The sequence below is a fragment of the Hyla sarda genome, chromosome 3 (assembly GCF_029499605.1).
Source record: "Hyla sarda isolate aHylSar1 chromosome 3, aHylSar1.hap1, whole genome shotgun sequence".
Classification (NCBI taxonomy): domain Eukaryota; kingdom Metazoa; phylum Chordata; class Amphibia; order Anura; family Hylidae; genus Hyla; species Hyla sarda.
Genome location: NC_079191.1, coordinates 151187802 through 151213108, shown reverse-complemented (window position 1 = coordinate 151213108; position 25307 = coordinate 151187802). Strand labels below are relative to the sequence as shown.

Sequence of the window (25307 nt, the reverse complement as noted above, 5' to 3'; positions counted from 1 at the left end):
GAATTGGCTAAAGAAAGGCTTGTGGGGTAAAAGCTACTGGATATAGGGATGCTTTCTCTAAAAGTAGCGGAGTCTGAACGCCATGAGCAAAAGCCATGTGAGAAGTATTCAAAAGCTGAGACTGAGGTGAAGCCATGTGAGAAGTCCTCTGAAGCTAAGACTGAGTTAAAACTGTGTTCATGTGCAAGTGCTCCTTCCCGGTGGTCTGGGCAAAGAGGGGGGGGGGGGGATATGTGATACTGTGGCAAGGAAAGGGTGTATTTCCTTGGCTCGCCCTGCGGAATGAATGAGGCAGCAGAGAGGGAAGGTGTTTATAAGGAAGAGATTCAGTGTAATCTTGGCTCTTCCTAGGAAACAGCAGGCAAGCTGTAAGGGGGAGACATGGGCCCTGTTGAGGAAAAACACAGCCAGAGCTGTGAATGGTCCATGAAGTGGTGTAAACTGTGAGTAGCAGGTTGCAGGAGGCACATGTTTAACTGGGTGAGGGTAGCTCACCAGTTACTAGTCAGGGCATGCTGATATATGTAGTCAGTGACCAGACGGTCTAGGATTTTATTGTGTTCCTGCGTTATGTTTGTTTTTTTCCTCTAAATCAGGGGTCAGGGCCACTGGAGGTAGCAGCTGGGTGAGGCTGGGCCGCATGCACCCATTACATATAATGCCCTCATCATACGCCCCTCATCATCCACCAGCAACACTCTCCACCAGCAGTTAATAGCATAAGCTGACGGATGATGGGGGTGCTACTTCTGGGGGTTCCCCATATTAGGTAGACAGCAGGTTCCCCACGTTAGGTAGGCAGCAGGTTCCCCACTTTAGGTAGTAGCAGGTTCCCCACATTAGGCAGAAGCAGGTTCCCCACATTAGGTAGGCAGCAGGTTCCCCACATTGGGTAGGCAGCAGGTTCCTCACATTAGGTAGGCAGCAGGTTCCCCACATTAGGTAGGCAGCAGGTTCCCCACATTAGGTAGCCAGCAGGTTCCCCACATTAGGTAGCCAGCAGGTTCCCCACATTAGGTAGCCAGCAGGTTCCCCACATTAGGTGGGCAGCAAGTTCCCCACATTAGGTAGAAGCAGGTTCCCCACATTAGGTAGTAGCAGGTTCCCCACATTAGGTAGCATTTTCGATTACCCCCCTCCCCCTGACTCACACACACACACACACACACAGAGACACACACAGACAGACACCCACACATGCGCACACACACAGACAGACTGACACACACACATAGACAGACACACATGCATACATATGCACACACACATAGACAGACAGACACACACACATGCACACACACATAGACAGACACATACACATGCACACACACGCAGACAGACACCCACACATGCTCACACACATAGACAGACAGACACATGCGCACACACACATAGACAGACACACACACATGCACACACGCAGACAGACAGACGCACACACGCAGACAGACACACACACACACAGACAACCTTACTTGTCCTGCACTGCGCTTCTCCTCTTCGGAGTAGTGAAGAAAACTGTGTCTTGAAGCGTTCTGTGTCCTGAATAGCTGAGGAAAGTGCTGAGTCACTGTGCTGAGTGCTGAGACACTGTGATTGGTTGATGGAGGGGGGCTCAGGACACAGAACTGCTTCAAGATACAGTTTTCTTCACTACATACCTGGCGCAGGCCACAAACTTTTGCGGGCCGGGAGTCTGAGACCCCTGCTCTAAATAAAGCTGACAAGGTGCCAGACTTGCATGAATAACCATTGTCTGACGATTTATTGAGAGGAAACGTGTCTCATGGCAGTGTCCAGGACGATCCCAGAGCTATCCCCAAGGAGGAATACTTACAATATATATGTTATGCCGAGCGCTCCGGGTCCCTGCTCCTCTCCGGAGCGCTCGCGGCGTTCACCTCCATGCAGCGCCCTGGTCAGACCCGCTGACCGGGAGCGCTGCATTAGTGTCACCAGCGGGGATGCGACCCGCGTTGCTGGACGCGACCGCCCACGGCTCGCATCCCAATCTCCTCACCTGCCCCGTCCTCCATCTGCTCAGTCCCGGCGCGAGCGGCCCCGCTCCCTAGGGCGCACGCGCGCCGGCTCTCTGAGATTTAAAGAGCCAGTGCACCATTGATTGGCGCCTGGCCCAATCAGTACCTGCACCTGTGTCCTCCTTATAAAAACCCACTTCCCCTTCCTGGTATCGCCGGATCTTGTTGCCTAGTGCCAGTGAAAGCGTTTTGTGTATGTTCCAAGCTTGTGTTACAGACCCTCTGCTGTTGCCCCTGACTACGATCCTTGCTGCCTGCCCTGACCTTCTGCTACGTCCGACCTTGCTCTTGCCTTGTCCCTTGTACCGCGCCTGTCTCAGCAGTCAGTGAGGTTGAGCCGCTACCGGTGGACACGACCTTGCTACCGCCACAGCAAGACCATCCCGCTTTGCGGCGGGCTCTGGTGAAAACCAGAAGCAACTTAGAACCGGTCCTCCGGTACGGTCCACGCCAATCCCTCACTGACACAGAGGATCCACCACCAGCCTGCCGAATCCTGACAATATATATATATATATATATATATATTTATATACAGCGTATATAAATTGTTACCAATAATGCCAGTATACAAGGAGGAATATCATCATACATTTTACTATAATACTGTTACTGACCAAACCCTGTATACTGAGACCAATATAACCTATAATACCATTATACAAGAAGGAATATTATCACTATACATATTACTATTATACTGTTACTGACCAAATCATGTATACTAAGGCCAATATTACCAATAATACCAGTATACAAGAAGGAATATTATCACCATACATATTACCATCATACTGTTAATGACCAAGACCTGTATACTAAGACCAATATTACCAATAATACCAGTATACAAGGAGAAATATTATCACAATATTACAATTATTACAATAATACCTGACAGTAGATCCGGCCATGGATCCCGCTGAGGTTCCGCTGCCAAGTCTCGCTGACCTAACCACGGTGGTCGCCCAGCAATCCCAACAGATTGCCCAACAAGGACAGCAGCTGTCGCAGTTGACCGCCATGCTACAGCAGCTTCTGCCTCTTCAGCAGCAACCATCTCCTCTGCCAGCTCCTGCCTATCCTCCGCAGCAAGTTGCCACTTCCAGACTCCGCTTGTCCCTACCAGACAAGTTCGATGGGAACTCTAAGTTGTGCCGTGGCTTCTCGTCCCAGTGTTCCTTGCACTTGGAGATGATGTCGGACCTATTCCCCACTGAACGGTCTAAGGTGGCTTTCGGGGTCAGCCTCCTGTCTGGAAAGGCCTTGTCATGGGCCACACCACTCTGGGACCGCAACGATCCTGCCACTGCTACTATCCAGTCCTTCTTCGCTGAAGTTCGTAGTGTCTTTGAGGAGCCAGCCCGGGCCTCCTCAGCCGAGACTGCTTTGCTGAACCTCGTCCAGGGGAGTTCTTCTGTAGGCGAATACGCCATCCAGTTTCGTACCCTCGCCTCAGAGCTATTCTGGAACAATGAGGCCCTCTGCGCGACCTTCAAGAAAGGCTTATCCAGCAACATCAAAGATGTACTGGCCGCACAAGAAATTCCTGCTAACCTGTCTGAACTTATCCATTTGGCCAGCCACATCGACATGCGTTTTTCTGAAAGACACCAGGAGCTCCGCCAGGAAAAGGACCTTGATCTCTGGGCACCTCTCTCCCAGAATCCTCTGCAATCTACCCCTGTGCCTCCCGCCGAGGAGGCTATGCAAGTGGATCGGTCTCGCCTAACCCATGAAGAGAGGTCTCTTCGCAGAGATGAAAATTTATGCCTGTACTGCGCTAGTACCGAACATTTCCTAGTGGACTGCCCTATTCGTCCCCCGCGTCTGGGAAACGCACTCACGCACCCTGTTCACGTGGGAGTGGCGTCTCTTGGTGTGAATTCTGCTTCTCCACGTCTCACTGTGCCTGTGCGGAGTTCTCCTTCCGCCAACTCCTCCTTCTCAGCTGTTGCCTTCTTGGACTCTGGTTCTGCAGGAAATTTTATTTTGGCCTTATTTGTTAATAGGTTCATCATCCCAGTAACCCGTCTCTTCAAACCGCTCTCTATCTCTTCTGTTAACGGAGAAAAATTGGACTGCACTGTGCGCTACCGCACTGAACCCCTGCCCATGAGCATTGGACTTCACCATGAAAAAATTGAATTTTTCGTTCTGTCTAACTGCACCTCTGAAGTTCTTCTCGGCCTGCCGTGGCTCCAACGTCCTGCTCCCACCCTCTGACCCGCTGACCGGGAGCGCTGCATTAGTGTCTCCGGCGGGGATGCGACCCGCGTTGCTGGACGCGCCCGCCCACGGCTCGCATCCCAATCTCCTCACCTGCCCCGTCCTCCATCTGCTCAGTCCCGGCGCGCGCGGCCCCGCTCTATGAGATTTAAAGGGCCAGTGCGCCACTGATTGGCGCCTGGCCCAATCAGTACCTGCACCTGTGTCCTCCTTATAAAAACCCACTTCCCCTTCCTGGTATCGCCGGATCTTGTTGCCTAGTGCCAGTGAAAGCGTTTTGTGTATGTTCCAAGCCAGTGTTCCAGACCCTCTGCTGTTGCCCCTGACTACGATCCTTGCTGCCTGCCCTGACCTTCTGCTACGTCCGACCTTGCTCTTGCCTTGTCCCTTGTACCGCGCCTGTCTCAGCAGTCAGTGAGGTTGAGCCGCTACCGGTGGGCACGACCTGGTTGCTACCGCCGCAGCAAGACCATCCCGCTTTGCGGCAGGCTCTGGTGAAAACCAGTAGCAACTTAGAACCAGTCCTCTGGTACGGTCCACGCCAATCCCTCACTGACACAGAGGATCCACCACCAGCCTGCCGAATCCTGACAATATATATATATATATATATATATATTATATACAGCGTATATAAAATGTTACCAATAATGCCAGTATACAAGGAGGAATATCATCATACATTTTACTATAATACTGTTACTGACCAAACCCTGTATACTGAGACCAATATAACCTATAATACCATTATACAAGAAGGAATATTATCACTATACATATTACTATTATACTGTTACTGACCAAATCATGTATACTAAGGCCAATATTACCAATAATACCAGTATACAAGAAGGAATATTATCACCATACATATTACCATCATACTGTTAATGACCAAGACCTGTATACTAAGACCAATATTACCAATAATACCAGTATACAAGGAGAAATATTATCACAATATTACAATAATACCTGCATTTATACCCTCCTTCCCGTCAAGAAACAATATATTGGTAGATATTAGCTGTTCACAAGCTTTGCAGACCATATAAGTTAAATCTTGTTAGTCTTCTCAGATCATAGCTGTTCACTTTCCTTTTTTTTCTCCATCTGACCTAGGCCATCATTACGATTTTTTCCAGCCACAACTCTACTTCACAAAACCTGCAAGACAAACATTTTAGGCTCTGCACTTTTCCAGCATCTATCTTCCAAACAGTAATAATAACCCCCTTGGTGTCCCACACAGTAGGGTGAGTAGATGAGTGGGTTGGGAAAGAGTACATTAGGTAGTTAGGCTGATTCAGTAGGTAGACAGGTCCTTTGCGTAGTATTAGCAGACCCCCCCCCCCCCCCCCACTGTAGGTAGTATAAGCAGCCCTTTTTGTAGGTAGCATTAGCAGTCCACCCCCCACATGTAGGTAGTATTATTAACCCCTCGTAGGTAATAAGTATCCTCCCCTGTTCATAGTAGCAGCCCCCCTTTATACATAGCCCCCCTGTATATAGTAGCAGCCCCCCTATATACAGAGCCCCCTGTATATAGTAGCAGTGCCCCCTGTAGGTAGTTAGTACCCCTTCCCCTTTATACAGTAGCCTCCCTTGTAGATAGTAAGTAGCCCCCTCTGTGTACAGTAGCCCCCGTCCCGTCGTATATAGTAGTACAGCCCCCTCCCCCCTGTAGGTAGTAATTAGCAGACCTGTCTGCCTACCGCACTCCTATCTCCCCCCCGATGTCTGTAGGTAGTATTAGTGGCCCCCTCTTGTAGGTAGTAAGTAGCCCCCCCTGTATATACTAGCAGTACCCCTCGCCTCCTTGCTCATTTTGTCCCATTTCAGCAATTCTTGAAAAGTTGATATAATATTCCCAGCTGAATATTGTACTGTAGATTTGTACACATCTGCCTTACCTGAATACGATCCTATGAGTTCATGCAGTTGAGTTGTTACAGAGATTAAGGCACCCATAGATTTCTACTGTACCTCCATATTCCTCATAAAGAGGCAAAGATCTTTTTCTTTCAGATTTTTTGACACCTCATGCTTCACTGGTGCCATATGATGGAGCTATTCTCCCTTAGGTTAGGTTTATAAATGCGGTGTATTTTACATTACATGGTATTTTCAGACTTGATCAGTAAAAAGATAGCCACGATTACAGATGAAAATTAGTGCATAAAATTAAACATTTTACGAAGTACGAACCTGGCCTAAGACTATGTTTTATTATCTGTTTTTGTGGCAATTTTTTGGCTATACGTGAAAATATGTGTATAAAAAAATATATCCACATATATTTTACACTTTCACAATACATGCCATGGATGTTAGCAAAATTTTCAAACGGGGCGATGACGTATCAGTTCACAGAGAGGAACCGGCCCTATCGATTTCAGTGGCCTGATTGTACTGTAGTCAGCTAGTGACCATGTTCGAGTCAGTTTCCAAGTGTACACGGATATTGGATTGCCTCACTTTGGAACCACTAGCTGACTATATTTAAGCCACTGAAATCAATGGGTTTGTGCCTACTACTTTATTTTGTCAAAGTATCCTATCCATACCATGGACAGCACAAACATGGTGTTACAGCACCCTAATGGCATTTTTTTCGGTTAAACCATAACCATAAGTGGATCCATGAGGAATTAGAAATGTGAGTCTTTCCTTTATATTTCCCATTCGTTTTGAATTCACTTCTTGCTTTCCCTCAAAAACTGCAGTGACCACAAAAAAACTGCGAAGAGAAAACACAGCCTTAGAATCACTGCTTTTAAAATAATAGGGGAAGAGTTATCAAAACATGTGCAGATGAAAAGTTGCTGAGCTGCCAATAGCAACCAATCAGTTTATGTCTCTGAAAAATTAAAGAAGCGATCTGATTGGTTGCTATGGGCAACTGGTCAACTTTTCCTCTGCACAGGCTGTAATAACCCTCCCCCATTCTGATAAGTTCAGTTGGAATTTAAGCTGGATTCTCATTCATGCCAGTACATTGCTGGTGTGTGTGTATATATAGTGTATATATATATATATGTGTGTAAAAGGTTAGCACAACCTGGATTTATGGGAGGAGCCGCTAGCCTCCATATATAACAGGGATAGGGGGGGGGGGGGGGGAGGCCTTACCGTTGCGGGCGTTTTTCTTTTTCCGGTGGACTTCCGGTTCCGGTCCACGTACTGTGGTGAGTCTAAGAAGGGAGCGGAGAGCAGTGGCCAGCGTTGCAGGATAAGGTAGGGCTCGGGTTTGGTCCCAGGCAGCGTCGGCGATCACTGGGGGCAGCCCGGCGGGGTAAACTGCTTGATGCTGGTCGGGTGCTTCCGGTAGGAGCGGCGCGGTCCTAGGGCCAATGTGTCACTCACCCGGGGGCCTGGTCTCGGCGGACCAGGGCCAGCGGGGGGGTGAGCGCTGCCGAGGACTCAGCCTGCTGGCGGTACCATCCGGCGGGGTGGTCGCGGCAGCCGATCAGTTGATCTCGGGGCACTGGTGTCTGGTGCGCTGCGCCGGCATCCTGTGCACGTTGCGTGGCCACCTGGATCAGCTGATCGGATGGATTGTACAGCGGGGCCGGTTCCTAGCTTACGCTAGTGTACGCAGCTGGCCCCGCTGTCCTGACATACCTCGGAGTGCCTCCAGTTGTGGTTAGGATTGCAGGTGATGCGGGGGCCGAGTTTCCTGCCGGTAGCAGCAGGTGTCAATACGGGGGACACCAGGGGGTGCCCGGTCACGTGGCTGGCAGCAAGACGACTTTGCTGCACGTCAACCACCGGGTGCCTCCAGCTGTTTCTAATGTAGGGGGTCATATAGATATACGGCAGGGATGCATCATGTATATTTAGTAAGATGTTTGTTCAGGCTGAGAAGTAATATACTACATATGGGGTATGTGCTTGATGCTGGTATACTTTATATGCACAGCACATCGCACGGCCATACTAGCATGTCTAGGCACGCAACAACAGTGTGTATATATACAGCTGGTACATACCGCATATGGAGTATAGGCATAACCAGGATACTTGGGTAACGATATTTCCCCTATTCCGTCCTTAGATCCGTTATTTCAGCCATGTCTCTAGTTGTCGCCTCTGTCCTACAAGGGTCCTCATATTTATTGTCTGACGTACAGCCTATTTGAGAAGGTACACCTTGTAATTTTTACCGCTTGGTTATGTGTTTCAGGTTAAAATTGCTAGTCTCTAGTCTTCGCATCTGTTCAGTTGCTAGGCTAACACGTGGCTCATACTATTTTCATTTCCCCGTTGGTAGGATTCATACGCAAGTCACGCATAATTTCCCTAGCTGGCTCTCCTCTCAGGCACCTCTAGGTGTAAGCGTTTGGTATCACATCACATACTGGTTGACTCATGCGCTATCATGCTTATTCTCTATCATGCCCTGTCATCCTCTTTTCGTGCATATGATATCTAGCGGTTCTTTTTGAATATTTGTCTATCTTAGTAGTTTCTGTGTTTTTCCATTTATGATAAATGTTTGGGGCTTTCTCATTGCTCAATTCTGGCTGGTGGTAGTTTGACAACCTGTAGCGCACATGGGTTACTATGGTTCTTTCGGTAGGGGGACGATGCCATTGGCGTGCTCATTCTATCACCAAGGGTCACAGGCTAATGGGCGTACTGGGCAACCACATTTAGCTATGCCTCCCACTAAATAAATATATACAGGGGAGGGAAATGGCATGAATGTAGACACTAGTACATTTAGGCCATTAAAGTGAATGGGGCGGGTGCCAGTATACTGCAGTATACGTTTCCATCCCTTTATGACAGGTTTGTGATATACCAGCAATGTACTGTTATAACGTGATGTGGATCTAACCATGTATTGTGACAGGGACTGGGACCAAACAACCAGAAAAAAAGGAACCTACAGATGGGTCACATCCTGGCAAATAAATGGACACCCTACTGGAAACATGACTGACTCTATTAAAGTTTGCGAAGGGTGCCCCTAACCAATTCTCCCACTAAGTAGCGTGACAATGGGGGGGGGGGGGGGGGGGTATTTATCAACAGGTTGAGAGCCTTTTTTTTTGGTGTAGATAAGTCACAGAAATGTTGTGCAAAATTTGTGCAGCTTTTACTGAAGTGACTTTGACTAAAATTTCTTTGGTACGCACTTTTGGTTTTTCACTGTACAGGGGTTGCTGATTTATAATGTGCAACTTTTCTTTACAAAGTGTCAAGTTTGTCATAAAGCCATCGATATGTCTGTCGCAAACAAAATAAATGACCTTAATGCACACTTTCCAATGTGCTAAGGGAGAAATGTCCCTCAATATCTGCAAAGTGCTGAGAAATATCTTGGGTTTATATGAATATTTTATACTTAGTAATGCTTCTAGGGGCAATAATGTTGTGAGAGGACAGTGTGCAGATCCCCATATGGTGGCGCAGTACTACATACAGGGGACTCCAGCTCGCCCACACACAGCTGTGCATTACCTCTACCATGAACTGCTGGGAGTGAGAGAAAGTATCAGCCAAGTGCACACAGGGAATGATATAGGAAATAATAACAGATAATAAGACACATAACAATACACAGATAGCAGGGCTGTGTCTGCTCCATGTACCGTCAGCCCCGCTGCCCCGTGATGTGCCCGCACACCTGCCGATGCCCCCGTCCTCCCTGTACCGTCTGTGGCAGGCGGCCAATGGGAGGGCGGAAGGCCCCGGAAGCTCGTACACACAGCCAGCCGGGGAGGAGGAAAGGGCTCTGCGGCTACTGGGACCGTACAAGCCGCTGCAGAGACAGAGAGCGACCGGCAGGGCCTCACCATTCTCCAGTGCACATGATGGTCGCTGCTCCGGAGGAATCCCGGTGAGAGCGGATTGTGGAGCCTGGTCCCCGCCGCTGTGTGTGAGTAGTGACTGACATCTGTGCCCTGTGCATCACTGCCTGCCTCCATATAGTGGTCCCCTACTCTACATCCCCTACATACTTATCACTGCCTCCCTCCATATAGTGGTCCCCTACTCTACATCCCCTACATACTTATCACTGCCTGCCTCCATATGGTGGTCCCCTACTCTACATCCCCTACATACTTATCACTGCCTCCCTCCATATAGTGGTCCCCTACTCTACATCCCCTACATACTCATCACTGCCTGCCTCCATATAGTGGTCCCCTACTCTACATCCCCTACATACTTATCACTGCCTCCCTCCATATAGTGGTCCCCTACTCTACATCCCCTACATACTTATCACTGCCTGCCTCCATATAGTGGTCCCCTACTCTACATCCCCTACATACTTATCACTGCCTCCCTCCATATAGTGGTCCCCTACTCTACATCCCCTACATACTTATCACTGCCTACCTCCATATAGTGGTCCCCTACTCTACATCCCCTACATACTCATCACTGCCTGCCTCCATATAGTGGTCCCCTACTCTACATCCCCTACATACTCATCACTGCCTCCATATAGTGGTCCCCTACTCTACATCCCCTACATACTCATCACTGCCTCCATATAGTGGTCCCCTACTCTACATCCCCTACATACTCATCACTGCCTGCCTCCATATAGTGGTCCCCTACTCTACATCCCCTACATACTCATCACTGCCTCCATATAGTGGTCCCCTACTCTACATCCCCTACATACTCATCACTGCCTCCATATAGTGGTCCCCTACTCTACATCCCCTACATACTCATCACTGCCTCCATATAGTGGTCCCCTACTCTACATCCCCTACATACTCATCACTGCCTCCATATAGTGGTCCCCTACTCTACATCCCCTACATACTCATCACTGCCTGCCTCCATATAGTGGTCCCCTACTCTACATCCCCTACATACTCATCACTGCCTCCATATAGTGGTCCCCTACTCTACATCCCCTACATACTTATCACTGCCTCCCTCCATATAGTGGTCCCCTACTCTACATCCCCTACATACTCATCACTGCCTGCCTCCATATAGTGGTCCCCTACTCTACATCCCCTACATACTTATCACTGCCTCCCTCCATATAGTGGTCCCCTACTCTACATCCCCTACATACTCATCACTGCCTGCCTCCATATAGTGGTCCCCTACTCTACATCCCCTACATACTCATCACTGCCTGCCTCCATATAGTGGTCCCCTACTCTACATCCCCTACATACTCATCACTGCCTCCCTCCATATAGTGGTCCCCTACTCTACATCCCCTACATACTTATCACTGCCTCCATATAGTGGTCCCTACTCTACATCCCCTACATACTCATCACTGCCTCCATATAGTAGTCCCTACTCTACATCCCCTACATACTTATCACTGCCTGCCTCCATATAGTGGTCCCCTACTCTACATCCCCGACATACTCATCCCTGCCTGCCTCCATATAGTGATCCCCTACTCTACATCCCCTACATACTCACCACTGCCTCCATATAGTGGTCCCCTACTCTACATCCCCTACATACTCATCACTGCCTGCCTCCATATAGTGGTCCCCTACTCTACATCCCCTACATACTTATCACTGCCTCCCTCCATATAGTGGTCCCCTACTCTACATCCCCTACATACTCATCACTGCCTGCCTCCATATAGTGGTCCCCTACTCTACATCCCCTACATACTCATCACTGCCTCCCTCCATATAGTGGTCCCCTTCTCTACATCCCCTACATACGTATCACTGCCTCCATATAGTGGTCCCTACATACTCATCACTGCCTCCATATAGTGGTCCCTACTCTACATCCCCTACATACTCATCACTGCCTGCCTCCATATAGTGGTCCCCTACTCTACATCCCCTACATACTCATCACTGCCTCCATATAGTGGTCCCATACTCTACATCCCCTACATACTCATCACTGCCTGCCCCCATATAGTGGTCCCCTACTCTACATCCCCTACATACTCATCACTGCCTGCCTCCATATAGTGGTCCCCTACTCTACATCCCCTACATACTCATCACTGCCTGCCTCCATATAGTGGTCCCCTACTCTACATCCCCTACATACTTATCACTGCCTCCATATAGTGGTCCCTACTCTACATCCCCTACATACTCATCACTGCTTGCCTCCATATAGTGGTCCCCTACTCTACATCCCCTACATACTTATCACTGCCTCCATATAGTGGTCCCCTACTCTACATCCCCTACATACTTATCACTGCCTCCATATAGTGGTCCCCTACTCTACATCCCCTACATACTTATCACTGCCTCCATATAGTGGTCCCCTACTCTACATCCCCTACATACTCATCACTGCCTGCCTCCATATAGTGGTCCCCTACTCTACATCCCCTACATACTTATCACTGCCTCCATATAGTGGTCCCTACTCTACATCCCCTACATACTCATCACTGCCTGCCTCCATATAGTGGTCCCCTACTCTACATCCACTACATACTCATCACTGCCTCCATATAGTGGTCCCATACTCTACATCCCCTACATACTCATCACTGCCTGCCTCCATATAGTGGTCCCCTACTCTACATCCCCTACATACTCATCACTGCCTCCATATAGTGGTCTCCTACTCTACATCCCCTACATACTCATCACTGCCTCCATATAGTGGTCCCCTACTCTACATCCCCTACATACTTATCCCTGCCTCCATATAGTGGTCCCTACTCTACATCCTCTACATACTCATCACTGCCTGCCTCCATATAGTGGTCCCCTACTCTACATCCCCTACATACTCATCACTGCCTCCATATAGTGGTCCCATACTCTACATCCCCTACATACTCATCACTGCCTGCCTCCATATAGTGGTCCCCTACTCTACATCCCCTACATACTCATCACTGCCTCCATATAGTGGTCCCCTACTCTACATCCCCTACATACTCATCACTGCCTCCATATAGTGGTCCCCTACTCTACATCCCCTACATACTCATCACTGCCTGCCTCCATATAGTGGTCCCCTACTCTAAATCCCCTACATACTCACCACTGCCTCCATATAGTGGTCCCCTACTCTACATCTCCTACATACTCATCACTGCCTCCATATAGTGGTCCCCTACTCTACATCCCCTACATACTCATCACTGCCTGCCTCCATATAGTGGTCCCCTACTCTACATCCCCTACATACTCATCACTGCCTGCCTCCATATAGTGGTCCCCTACTCTACATCCCCTACATACTCATCACTGCCTGCCTCCATATAGTGGTCCTCTACTCTACATCCCCTACATACTCATCACTGCCTGCCTCCATATAGTGGTCCCCTACTCTACATCCCCTACATACTCATCACTGCCTGCCTCCATATAGTGGTCCCCTACTCTACATCCCCTACATACTCATCACTGCCTGCCTCCATACAGTAGTCCCCTACTCTACATCCCTTACATACTCATCACTGCCTGCCTCCATATAGTGGTCCCCTACTCTACATCCCCTACATACTCATCACTGCCTGCCTCCATATAGTGGTCCCCTACTCTACATCCCCTACATACTCATCACTGCCTGCCTCCATATAGTGGTCCCCTGCTCTACATCCCCTACATACTCATCACTGCCTGCCTCCATATAGTGGTCCCCTACTCTAAATCCCCTACATACTCATCACTGCCTGCCTCCATATAGTGGTCCCCTACTCTAAATCCCCTACATACTCATCACTGCCTGCCTCCATATAGTGGTCCTCTACTCTACATCCCCTACATACTCATCACTGCCTGCCTCCATATAGTAGTCCCCTACTCTACATCCCCTACATACTCATCACTGCCTGCCTCCATATAGTGGTCCCCTACTCTAAATCCCCTACATACTCATCACTGCTTGCCTCCATATAGTGGTCCCCTACTCTACATCCCCTACATACTCATCACTGCCTCCATATAGTGGTCCCCTACTCTACATCCCCTACATACTCATCACTGCCTGCCTCCATATAGTGGTCCCCTACTCTACATCCCCTACATACTCATCACTGCCTGCCTCCATATAGTGGTCCCCTACTCTACATCCCCTACATACTCATCACTGCCTGCCTCCATATAGTGGTCCCCTACTCTACATCCCCTACATACTTATCACTGCCTGCCTCCATATAGTGGTCCCCTACTCTAAATCCCCTACATACTCATCACTGCCTGCCTCCATATAGTGGTCCCCTACTCTATATCCCCTACATACTCATCACTGCCTGCCTCCATATAGTGGTCCCATACTCTACATCCCCTACATACTCATCACTGCCTCCATATAGTGGTCCCCTACTCTACATCCCCTACATACTCATCACTGCCTCCATATAGTGGTCCCCTACTCTACATCCCCTATATACTAATCACTGCCTGCCTCCATATAGTGGTCCCCTACTCTACATCCCCTATATACTCATCACTGCCTCCATATAGTGATCCCCCTACTCTACATCCCCTACATACTCATCACTGCCTGCCTCCATATAGTGGTTCCCTTACTCTACATCCCCTACAAACTCATCACTGCCTGCCTCCATATAGTGGTCCCCTACTCTACATCCCCTACATACTCATCACTGCTTGCCTCCATATAGTGGTCCCCTACTCTACATCCCCTACATACTCATCTCTGCCTGCCTTCATATTGTGGTCCCCTACTCTACATCCCCTACATACTCATCACTGCCTGCCTCCATATAGTGGTCCCCTACTCTACATCCCCTACATACTCATCACTGCCTGCCTCCATATAGTGGTCCCCTACTCTACATCCCCTACATACTTATCACTGCCTGCCTCCATATAGTGGTCCCCTACTCTACATCCCCTACATACTCATCACTGCCTGCCTCCATATAGTGGTCCCCTACTCTACATCCCCTACATACTCATCACTGCCTGCCTCCATATAGTGGTCCCATACTCTACATCCCCTACATACTCATCACTGCCTCCATATAGTGGTCCCCTACTCTACATCCCCTACATACTCATCACTGCCTTCATATAGTGGTCCCCTACTCTACATCCCCTATATACTAATCACTGCCTGCCTCCATATAGTGGTCCCCTACTCTACATCCCCTATATACTCATCACTGCCTCCATATAGTGGTCCCCTACTCTACATCCCCTACATACTCATCACTGCCTGCCTCCATATAGTGGTCCCCTACTCTACATCCCCTACATACTCATCACTGCCTGCCTCCATATAGTGGTCCCATACTCTACATCCCCTACATACTCATCACTGCCTCCATATAGTGGTCCCCTACTCTACATCCCCTACATACTCATCACTGCCTTCATATAGTGGTCCCCTACTCTACATCCCCTATATACTAATCACTGCCTGCCTCCATATAGTGGTCCCCTACTCTACATCCCCTATATACTCATCACTGCCTCCATATAGTGGTCCCCTACTCTACATCCCCTACATACTCATCACTGCCTGCCTCCATATAGTGGTCCCCTACTCTACATCCCCTACATACTCATCACTGCTTGCCTCCATATAGTGGTCCCCTACTCTACATCCCCTACATACTCATCTCTGCCTGCCTTCATATTGTGGTCCCCTACTCTACATCCCCTACATACTCATTACTGCCTGCCTCCATATAGTGGTCCCCTACTCTACATCCCCTACATACTCATCACTGCCTGCCTCCATATAGTGGTCCCCTACTCTACATCCCCTACATACTCATCACTGCCTACCTCCATATAATGGTCCCCTACTCTACATCCCCTACATACTCATCACTGCGTGCCTCCATATAGTGGTCCTCTACTCTACATCCCCTACATACTCATCGCTGCCGGCCTCCATATAGTGGTCCCCTGCTCTACCTTCTCTACATACTCATCACTGCCTGCCTCCATATAGTGCTCCCCTACTCTACATACCCATCACTGCCTGCCTCTATAGAGTGGTCCCCTACTCTACATCCCCTACATACTCATCACTACCTGCCTCCATGTAGTGGTCCCCTACTCTACATCCCCTACATACTCATCACTGCCTGCCTCCATATAGTGGTCCCCTACTCTACATCCCCTACATATTCATCACTGCCTGCCTCCATATAGTGGTCCCCTACTCTACATCCCCTACATACTCATCACTACCTGCCTCCATATAGTGGTCCCCTACTCTACATCCCTTACATACTCATCACTGCCTGCCTCCATATAGTGGTCCTCTACTCTACATCCCCTACATACTCATCACTGCCGGCCTCCATATAGTGGTCCCCTGCTCTACCTCCTCTACATACTCATCACTGCCTGCCTCCATATAGTGCTCCCCTACTCTACATACCCATCACTGCCTGCCTCTATAGAGTGGTCCCCTACTCTACATCCCCTACATACTCATCACTGCCTGCCTCCATATAGTGGTCCCCTACTCTACATCCCCTACATACTCATCACTGCCTGCTTCCATATAGTGGTCCCCTACTCTACATCCCCTACATACTCATCACTGCCTGCCTCCATATAGTGGTCCCCCTACTCTACATCCCCTACATACTCATCACTGCCTGCCTCCATATAGTGGTCCCCTGCTCTACATCCCCTACATACTCATCACTGCCTGCTTCCATATAGTGGTCCCCTACTCTACATCCCCTACATACTCATCACTGCCTGCCTCCATATAGTGTTCCCCTTCTCTACATCCCCTACATACTCATCACTGCCTGCCTCCATATGGTGGTCCCCTACACTACATCCCCTACATACTCATCACTGCCTGCCTCCATATAGTGGTCCCCTACTCTACATCCCCTACACATCATCACTGCCGGCCTCCATATAGTGGTCCCTTACTCTACATACCCTACATACTCATCACTGCCTGCCTCCATAGAGTGGTCCCCAGTCCTGCATTGTCCCCTACATACTGATCACTGCCTGTCTCTATAGAGGGGTCTCCAGTGCTGTGATATCCCCTACATACTCATCACTGCCTGCCTCCATATAGTGGTCCCCTGCTCTACATCCCCTACATACTCATCACTGCCTGCTTCCATATAGTGGTCCCCTACTCTACATCCCCTACATACTCATCACTGCCTGCCTCCATATAGTGTTCCCCTTCTCTACATCCCCTACATACTCATCACTGCCTGCCTCCATATGGTGGTCCCCTACACTACATCCCCTACATACTCATCACTGCCTGCCTCCATATAGTGGTCCCCTACTCTACATCCCCTACACATCATCACTGCCGGCCTCCATATAGTGGTCCCTTACTCTACATACCCTACATACTCATCACTGCCTGCCTCCATAGAGTGGTCCCCAGTCCTGCATTGTCCCCTACATACTGATCACTGCCTGTCTCTATAGAGGGGTCTCCAGTGCTGTGATATCCCCTACATACTCATCACTGCCTGCCTCCATAGATTAGTCCCCAGTCCTGCGTTATCCCCTACATACTGATCACTGCCTGCCTCCATATAGTGGTCCCCAGTCCTGCGATACCCCCTACCGCCTGAGGTTGACCAATTTATCCTCCATAGTGGCTTATACTATTTAACACATTTGGTGAATTTGTAGACATACTAGAGATTGTCTAACTTTGCTTAAAATCCTCACCCCATTTCCTGTAAAACACATAATAAATATATCTTAAAGGGGTACTCTGGGGGAAAACTATATACTTTTCTAGCACCAGTCGATTTGAAAAACACAGATTTGTAAATGACTTCTATTAAAAAATCCTAATCCTTCCAGTACTTATCAGCTGCTGTATACCTCTGTCTATGTCAGGAACTATCCAGAGCAGGAGAGGTTTGCTATGAGGTTTTGCTCCTACTCTGGACAGTTCCTGACATGGACAGAGGTGCCAGCACATAGCACTGTGGTCAGATAGAAAAGAACTACAGCTGTCAATCAAATCTGACCTTTTCTCGGTACAAGTCTAAGCAGACTTGTTCAGAAAAGAAGATCAGGTCTGTCAGTCAGGCGCACTGCTGCACGTTTCCCTGGCTTATAACTAGTCATCCCATTTGGTCTCAAAAAACCTTTAATTGAAAATGTCTAAAGGTTAGTTATTTTACCCCAATGTTAAGGCACACCAATATTGGTAAATCTGCACCATCATTTGTAGCTGCTACCTGCGAGACAAACAGTAGTGAGTGACACCTATTTGTATGGGGGGGGGGGGGGGGGGGGGGGGGTGCGTAGAGAATACATTAAGAAGTGTGCATAGACTGCTGATAGGTACCAAACAGCTATATCTCCGAACCGTCCCATACACATGCTTGTTTGGCTAAGCGAGCATGTGTTCTCAGTGAAGAGGAGAATATGTCAAAGCAGCTTATATCCTGTAAGAACTAGGGATGAAGCATGTGGAAATTCATCATGATCGATTCCTTCCCATTATATACTATGGGGCAAAAGTTGTAACACCCCCATAGACATCAAATGCTTGGCTGATTTCACCTAGCCTGGCATGTTTGGCTGGGGTTCATTTAAAGGGCTACTCCGGGGAATATTTTTTTTTTGCAGATTAACGGGTTCCAGTAAGTTAAACAGATTTGTAAATGACTTCTATCGAAAAATCTTAATATTTCCAGTACCTATCAGCTGCTATATACTACAGAGGAAGTTGTATAGTTCTTTTCTGCCTGACCACAGTGCTTTCTGCTAATATCTCTATCTTTGTCAGGAACTGTCCAGAGCAGGAGAAAATCTCCATAGCAAACATCTCCTGCTCTGGACAGTTCCTGACACGGACAGAGATGGCTGCAGAGAGAATTGTCCTCAGACAGAGAAGAACTATTCAACTTCCTCTGAAGCATACAGCAGCTGATAAGTACTGAAAGGATTAAGATTTTTTAATAAGAGTAATTTACAAATCTGGCACCAGTTGTTTAGAAAATTTTTTTTTTTCCTCCAGAGTACCCCTTTATGGCTCATTTCCCACTTTGTTTTCCAGATGCTTCAGATATCCCATGGTATACATCCTTTTTTATTTTATTTTGATGCCTCTGTGTGGCATAGAGCAATTTGCTGCGGTATTTCATACAGATAAAAAATGGCAACCCTGATGTATACCAGTCATACAGAGCATATGGATCCACTTGATGTATGCTCTTTAAGCTTTCCCAGCACAAAGCTAAACATAGTGCATAAAGAACGTATTATGTATGGATACCATGCGTATAAACAAGATCATTTAGACCAGTGGTCTCCAAACTGTGGACCTCCAGTCTGTGCAAAACTACAACTCCCAGCATGCCCGGACAGCCGTTGGCTGTCCGGGCATGCTGGGAGTTGTAGTTTTGCACCAACTAGAGGTCCACGGTTTGGAGACCTCTGATTTAAACCAAGGGAATTTGAAAAATAACAAAACACTAATTTGCCACCACATCTCTGCCCAGGCCCACCAGAAGGCCATAAGTGTAATAGAACGTTAGCTTTGCTTGCACAGACATAATTTGCATGCAGAATTCATTAAATGAACATCTTACCTGTTCCCAATTACATTTTGGAATCATGTTCTCTGTTGTCCAGATATGACTTGTTTGCTATTATTACCCAAGGTATGCTTGGAGGAACAGAAGTATCGGAAAATAACTATTATTCATGGGGCGGTTCTGTTATGCGTAGGGGGGTTCTGTTATGGGTTTGTGGTCCTGCAGATTATGTTATATATCAACACATCCTGCAAAGTCATTAATCAGGACTGTTCATCTAGAAAGAATGAAACTGTCTCTCTAATGCCACCTATAGGTGGTTTCCCTGCCAGTCATTGTCATTACTCTAGTTAGCAGCCAATGAGACAACCATCTGTATACAGTACCGTTATGGAGGTGATAATCTTATCAGTAGAACATGTCAGACAAAGGTCCAGATTTATCAGTCTGCCTTAAACAATAGTGCCCGGTTTTGCACCAGATATAGCACAATGTTATTTTATGCCGTACGGTGATCCCTCAAATTACAATATGAATTGATCCCAGGATTACATTGTAAGTTGAATATATTGTATCTAGACCAAAACTCTATGTAAAACTAGAGACTGGTTCTAAAGCCCAACAAATCTCATCTCTAATAAAAAATTTAAACCAAGTTTATAAAAGCACAGACGTCATAGCCCTGCCCCCTCATGATTTCATAGCCCCGCCCCCTCATGATGTCATGCTGTCACGCCCCCTCCCATAGACTTGCATTGTGGTGGCGGGGCATGATGTCATGGGGGAGCGGGGCTATGACATCACGAGCTCCCGGCGTCGGCTCCAGCGTTCGAAACAGTTTGTTCCAAATGCTGAGCAGAGTACAGTGACCCCTCGACCTACGACGGCCCCGACATACGATAATTTCAACATGTGATGGCCTCTCAGAGGCCATCGCATGTTGAAGGCAACATCAACATACGATGCTTTTTTATGTCGGGGCCGTCGCATAAACGGCTATCCGGCAGCGCTGACTGCTTCAGCTGCCGCCAGATAGCCGTTTACGGTGCCCCGTGAGCTCCGGCGATGTCTCTTACCTGTCCTCGGGGCCCCGGCGCGTCCTCTTCGGGATCCCCTGCATCGTCGGCGCTCTCCATAGTCGTCATCACGTCGCTGCAGACGCCGTCCCGTCATCCAATAGGAGCGGCGTGCGTAGCGACGTGATGGCGGCAACGGATCGCGCGGATGCCGGTGAAACAGAGGCCTTACCGGAGCGTCGGGGACACCTCGGGGACGCGGCGACAGCGACGATATCCCGGGCAGCGGTGACGAGCGGTGACGGTCCGGAGCGGCGGGGGAGCATGCTGGGTGTTGTAGTTTTGCAACATCTGGAGGTCCGCAGGTTGTAGACCACTGTCCTATACTTTACATTGCACGGATCCCTCAACATGCGATGGTTTCAACAAACGATGGTCCGTTTGGAACGGATTACCATCTTATGTTGAGGGACCACTGTACCCCTTTAAGACCTGTCCTTATTCCGTAATTCTGTAAAAATTATGCTGCAAGCTTTGCAGAAAGGAATTTTGGAGAAATTGTAGAATTTTGCCATGTGAACATAGCCTAAGGATCTGAATAACTTTTTAGAAGATCAAACTGTGATAATTATGCAATTGGGTCTTTATATCTCCAAAACGGCAGGTCTTGTGGGGTGTGCCCAATATACAGAGATTAGTCCAAGGAAGGATGATCTGTTATATGGCAACAGGGTCAGTGATACTGAAGAACAAATCAAATACTGGCTAGCAGAAAAAGTCTCCTACATAGCCACAAATGGGTCCCATGCTGACCCCTGTTCATTAGGAGAATGCGTTTATTGATCTTAAGATACCACAGAGATCTTGCAGAGTCCATATATTGACAAGTCAGGACTGCTGTGCTGGCACAAGGGGTCCTATACTACATACAATATTAGACAAGACGTTTTTTAAGGGGTTACTCCGCTCCCCAGCATCCGGACCGTTGAGTTCCTAATGCTGTGTGCGGGCTTCCGTGTTCACGCCCGCCTCCTCGTGACGTCACGCCCCGTCATGTGATGTGACATCCCGCCCCCTCAATGCAAGTCTATGGGAGGGGGCGTCACGCCCCCTCCCATAGACTTGCATTGAGGGGGCGGGCATGAACACGGAAGCCCGCACACAGCATTCGGAACTCAATGTTCCGGACGCTGGGTAGTGGAGTAACCCTTTAACTTATATCCGGTTGGTATATACATTTGATGATTTCATGGACTATCCGAAAATAATATCAGTCTAAAAAGATAAGATACGTGAAGGTAAGAAGTAGAAAAAAGTGAAAACAATAAAATATTTCAGACAGCAAAATGTGGGCGACGTCGCATGAAAAAGGTGTACAATATTGCAGGAAGCAGCACTATGCAAAAAAATAGGATTATAGAGGGACATTTATCAATGTTTGCTTATGTATTCCTTTTTTTAGCAATTTTTTCCTTACTTTTTTTTTGCTTATGTGCGACGTATTTATCAACTGGTTTCAGCCTGTTGATAATTTTCTTTCACGTAAGCAATTTTTCCTTTTTTACTTTGGTGGTAGCTTTTTCTGCTCCATGTTTGAGCTGGAGTAAATTTAGTCAATTTTTAACGCTGTTGCGACTTTTTTTTGCACAGTTGCGACTGTCGCAGTTAATAAATACCTGACTACCCGTAGTCCATTTTAAAATTATTACTACATAGTAAATTTTAGGAAAACTTGCTTTTCTCGCTTTCCAGTCAAAATGTCGCACGAAAAAGCGTGTAGTCGCAGTTGCGACAATTTTGCGACAATTATAGTAAAGAAAACCTGACTAAACCCGTTGATAAATGTCCATAATAGTGAATTAATCATGAAATGCAACGGGACGGCAGGATTGCAGAGCAATAAACCCAGAGCAGTCTGCAGTCATTTCCACTTCTCTCACATCGGATGCATTCATTTTGTTCTAGCCCACGACTGACATCATGAGTCATCCGAGATCTCCACTCATCATGTTCCTTGTAATACTCTCACGGGAAGATGGATGTGGTACTGACCTATTACTTAATCTGTGTACAAAACATTCTAGAGAGCCCGTAATTGGCGGATTTTATCTTAGATATGAGAAAAGCGTGTTCTCACTATTTGCAGTAGAATCACATATTTTATGTAAAATGTATACACAGTCACCTAAGACCAGGCAACCTACATAGTTAATTTAACGGTTTTTGATATTTATATGTGGAATATATTCACCAATTTAAACATAGGGGATATACCCTTGACTATAAATTATACAAATACTGTATTAGAAATGACTTTGCTTTTATGCAGGTTATATAACTCTAAGGTGACAAATAAATGTACCGTATATATAATTTATAGTAGGTAGCGGTATATATTTAGCATACTGCATCCTACCCACAGTGTGCCCCTAAAAGCCAACCAACACCTCCCAATAATTCGTACTCCTACATTCTTCCAGTGCTGTGGAGTCAGAGTCGAGGAGTCAGACAAAATTTTGGGTACCTGGAGTCGGAGTTGGAGTCGGCAAACAATGCACCGACTCCGACTCCTACTAAATTTAGATTGGAATGAAAAAAAAAAGCAAGTTTAAATGTGCCAATTCACAAAAAGTTATAATTAATGACTTCTCTACTGTAAGAATAAAGACCAATGCATGCAGTGCCTCACGTAACTGCAAAACGAACACGTTAAGTGACCATGAAGAAGCTTTTCATGTGCTTCACTATATGGCACGCAACGCACAATTAGGAGCAGCAATGCTTATACTTTCCATAGTGTTGTGTTCTGCTGTTACAGGGAACCCATGGGTAACCTAGCCTCTCACTGATAAGGGATTAAGTAAATATGTTTTTTGCAGGACTAGAGACACTTGTATAAGTGAAGGGAATGGAGAGTGAATAGTTCAAGACTGAAGCTGTAAACCATTTGAAAAACTGCTGTCATTCAGCTAAGGCTATAAAAACTTGTAAACTCAGATTGTTAGCTTAAACTTTCGCATATTAATACAGAGGAGTTGGAGTCGGAAGTACAAAAAATTGCAGAGTCGGAGTCGGAACATTTATCTACCGACTCCACAGCCCTGCCTTCTTCTATAGCACTGTCCTCTCTTATATTGCCTTCATGCAGGCAAAAATTTCTGTGGCTGCTCACGTCTTTCTCTTCCTATTGCAAGAACTCTTCTCAGAAGTGATCTATGCCAGATTACCAGATTTCTTCTTCTGGTAGAAAGATCTACTATGCCATAAAATGACCTAGACTATACATGTATTTCAGGCTTCTCCTAGGAATCCACACATTCTAGTTCCAACCCTAGAGTAAACACTGCACTTCTTAGTTTGCAGACCAGTATACAATTAACCTGCAGGGGATTTTGAGAGATTTCAGCTCTGAGGTAGATTTGCAAATGCAGCTCTGGACAGGGAAGACTGTCACCTTTCTTCAGTACACGAGCATTATGGCCCAGATTTATCAAAGAATGTCTACGGTAGATCTATTTTCCCACGTTTATTTGGGTGTTGGACTTGACTTGCGTGCATCTTATTTGTCAAGAAGGTGCATCAGGATGATTAATTTTGTGGTGGGAAAAGCTTTACCAAATACACTTTTTCTAGACGCCTGTGAGGGAGGGAAGTAGACACTTTCCCGGGTCCTGAATTTGGCAGGTTAGGTGTTTTTACTTACTTTCACAGAGCTGCCTGGACATTTTTACTTGCATTTTAGACGCTACAATCAAATTTGATTGCGGCGTCTAAGGGGTAAACCGTGCATCACCGTGATTGGGGATGTCTGGCATTAGATATGGGTCCTGGTGGCAGATATCCACTAGGACCACCCAGCTATGACTCGCGATCAGCTCCTGAGCACATGTCATAGAAGGGGAGTGGGACGCTGTCGTCCACAAGAGGTTATGGGTTGAATTGCGGAAGGTAGAAGTGATTCTCACGCCTACTGGTAGGTGATGTAGCTTTGCGCCTATAAAAGTACCTTTGCGCACAAAATAGCGACTTTTGACAAAAGTCGCAAATTATAAATACGTGACCACTGCATAGTCAAAAGGAAAAAGTTCTACGGGTAGGTAAAAAGAGTGAAACTGTCTATATCAAAAGACGCATAAAAGTTGCTAAATATGCTGCTTGCACCTGAACTGCACAAAAACATAGACCAAAAAAAAAAAAATACTCTAAGGCTAGGTTCACACGCAGAATTTCCGCCGGAGATGTAGCCGGCGGCAATAGGACCGCACGGACTGCATTGCTGTCCCCATAGACAGCAATGCATTTCTGGGTGGAGCTTTTGGGAGATCTGCTTAGAAATGCATTAAGATCTATGGGGACAGCAATGCAGTCCGCGCGGTCCGCGCAGTCCGCGCGGAATTCCGCAAGCGGAAATTCAGAAGTGTGAATGGGAGTGCGGAATCCCATCGAAGTCTATTGGGCTTTAATTTGAGGCAAAATTCCACAAGCGGAAATTCTGCCGTGTGAATAGACCCTTACAGAAGCTGGAGCTCTGTAGTGAGATGCAGAAGAGAGAGGGGGAGTGTGCAGAGAATTCTGTTTGTGTTTTGTGTGTATATGTAACGTGTATGT

The 25307-nt window shown here is 47.3% G+C and overlaps 1 protein-coding gene across 5 annotated transcripts in view; it reads left to right on the top strand.

The window, feature by feature from the left end:
• ZMAT3 (zinc finger matrin-type 3) overlaps positions 1-25307 on the top strand; it is a 96209-nt gene that overhangs the window by 18238 nt on the left and 52664 nt on the right. The window contains exon 2 of one of the 5 annotated variants that reach the window (XM_056565226.1): positions 8326-8414. The exons of 2 other annotated variants lie outside the window; for them this stretch is intronic. The gene's annotated coding sequence lies outside the window, so the exon portion shown is untranslated. Of the gene's footprint in view, positions 1-8325; positions 8415-9841; positions 10156-25307 lie in introns of those variants that run through there. 2 more of the 5 variants (XM_056565228.1, XM_056565225.1) reach the window with 2 other exon arrangements.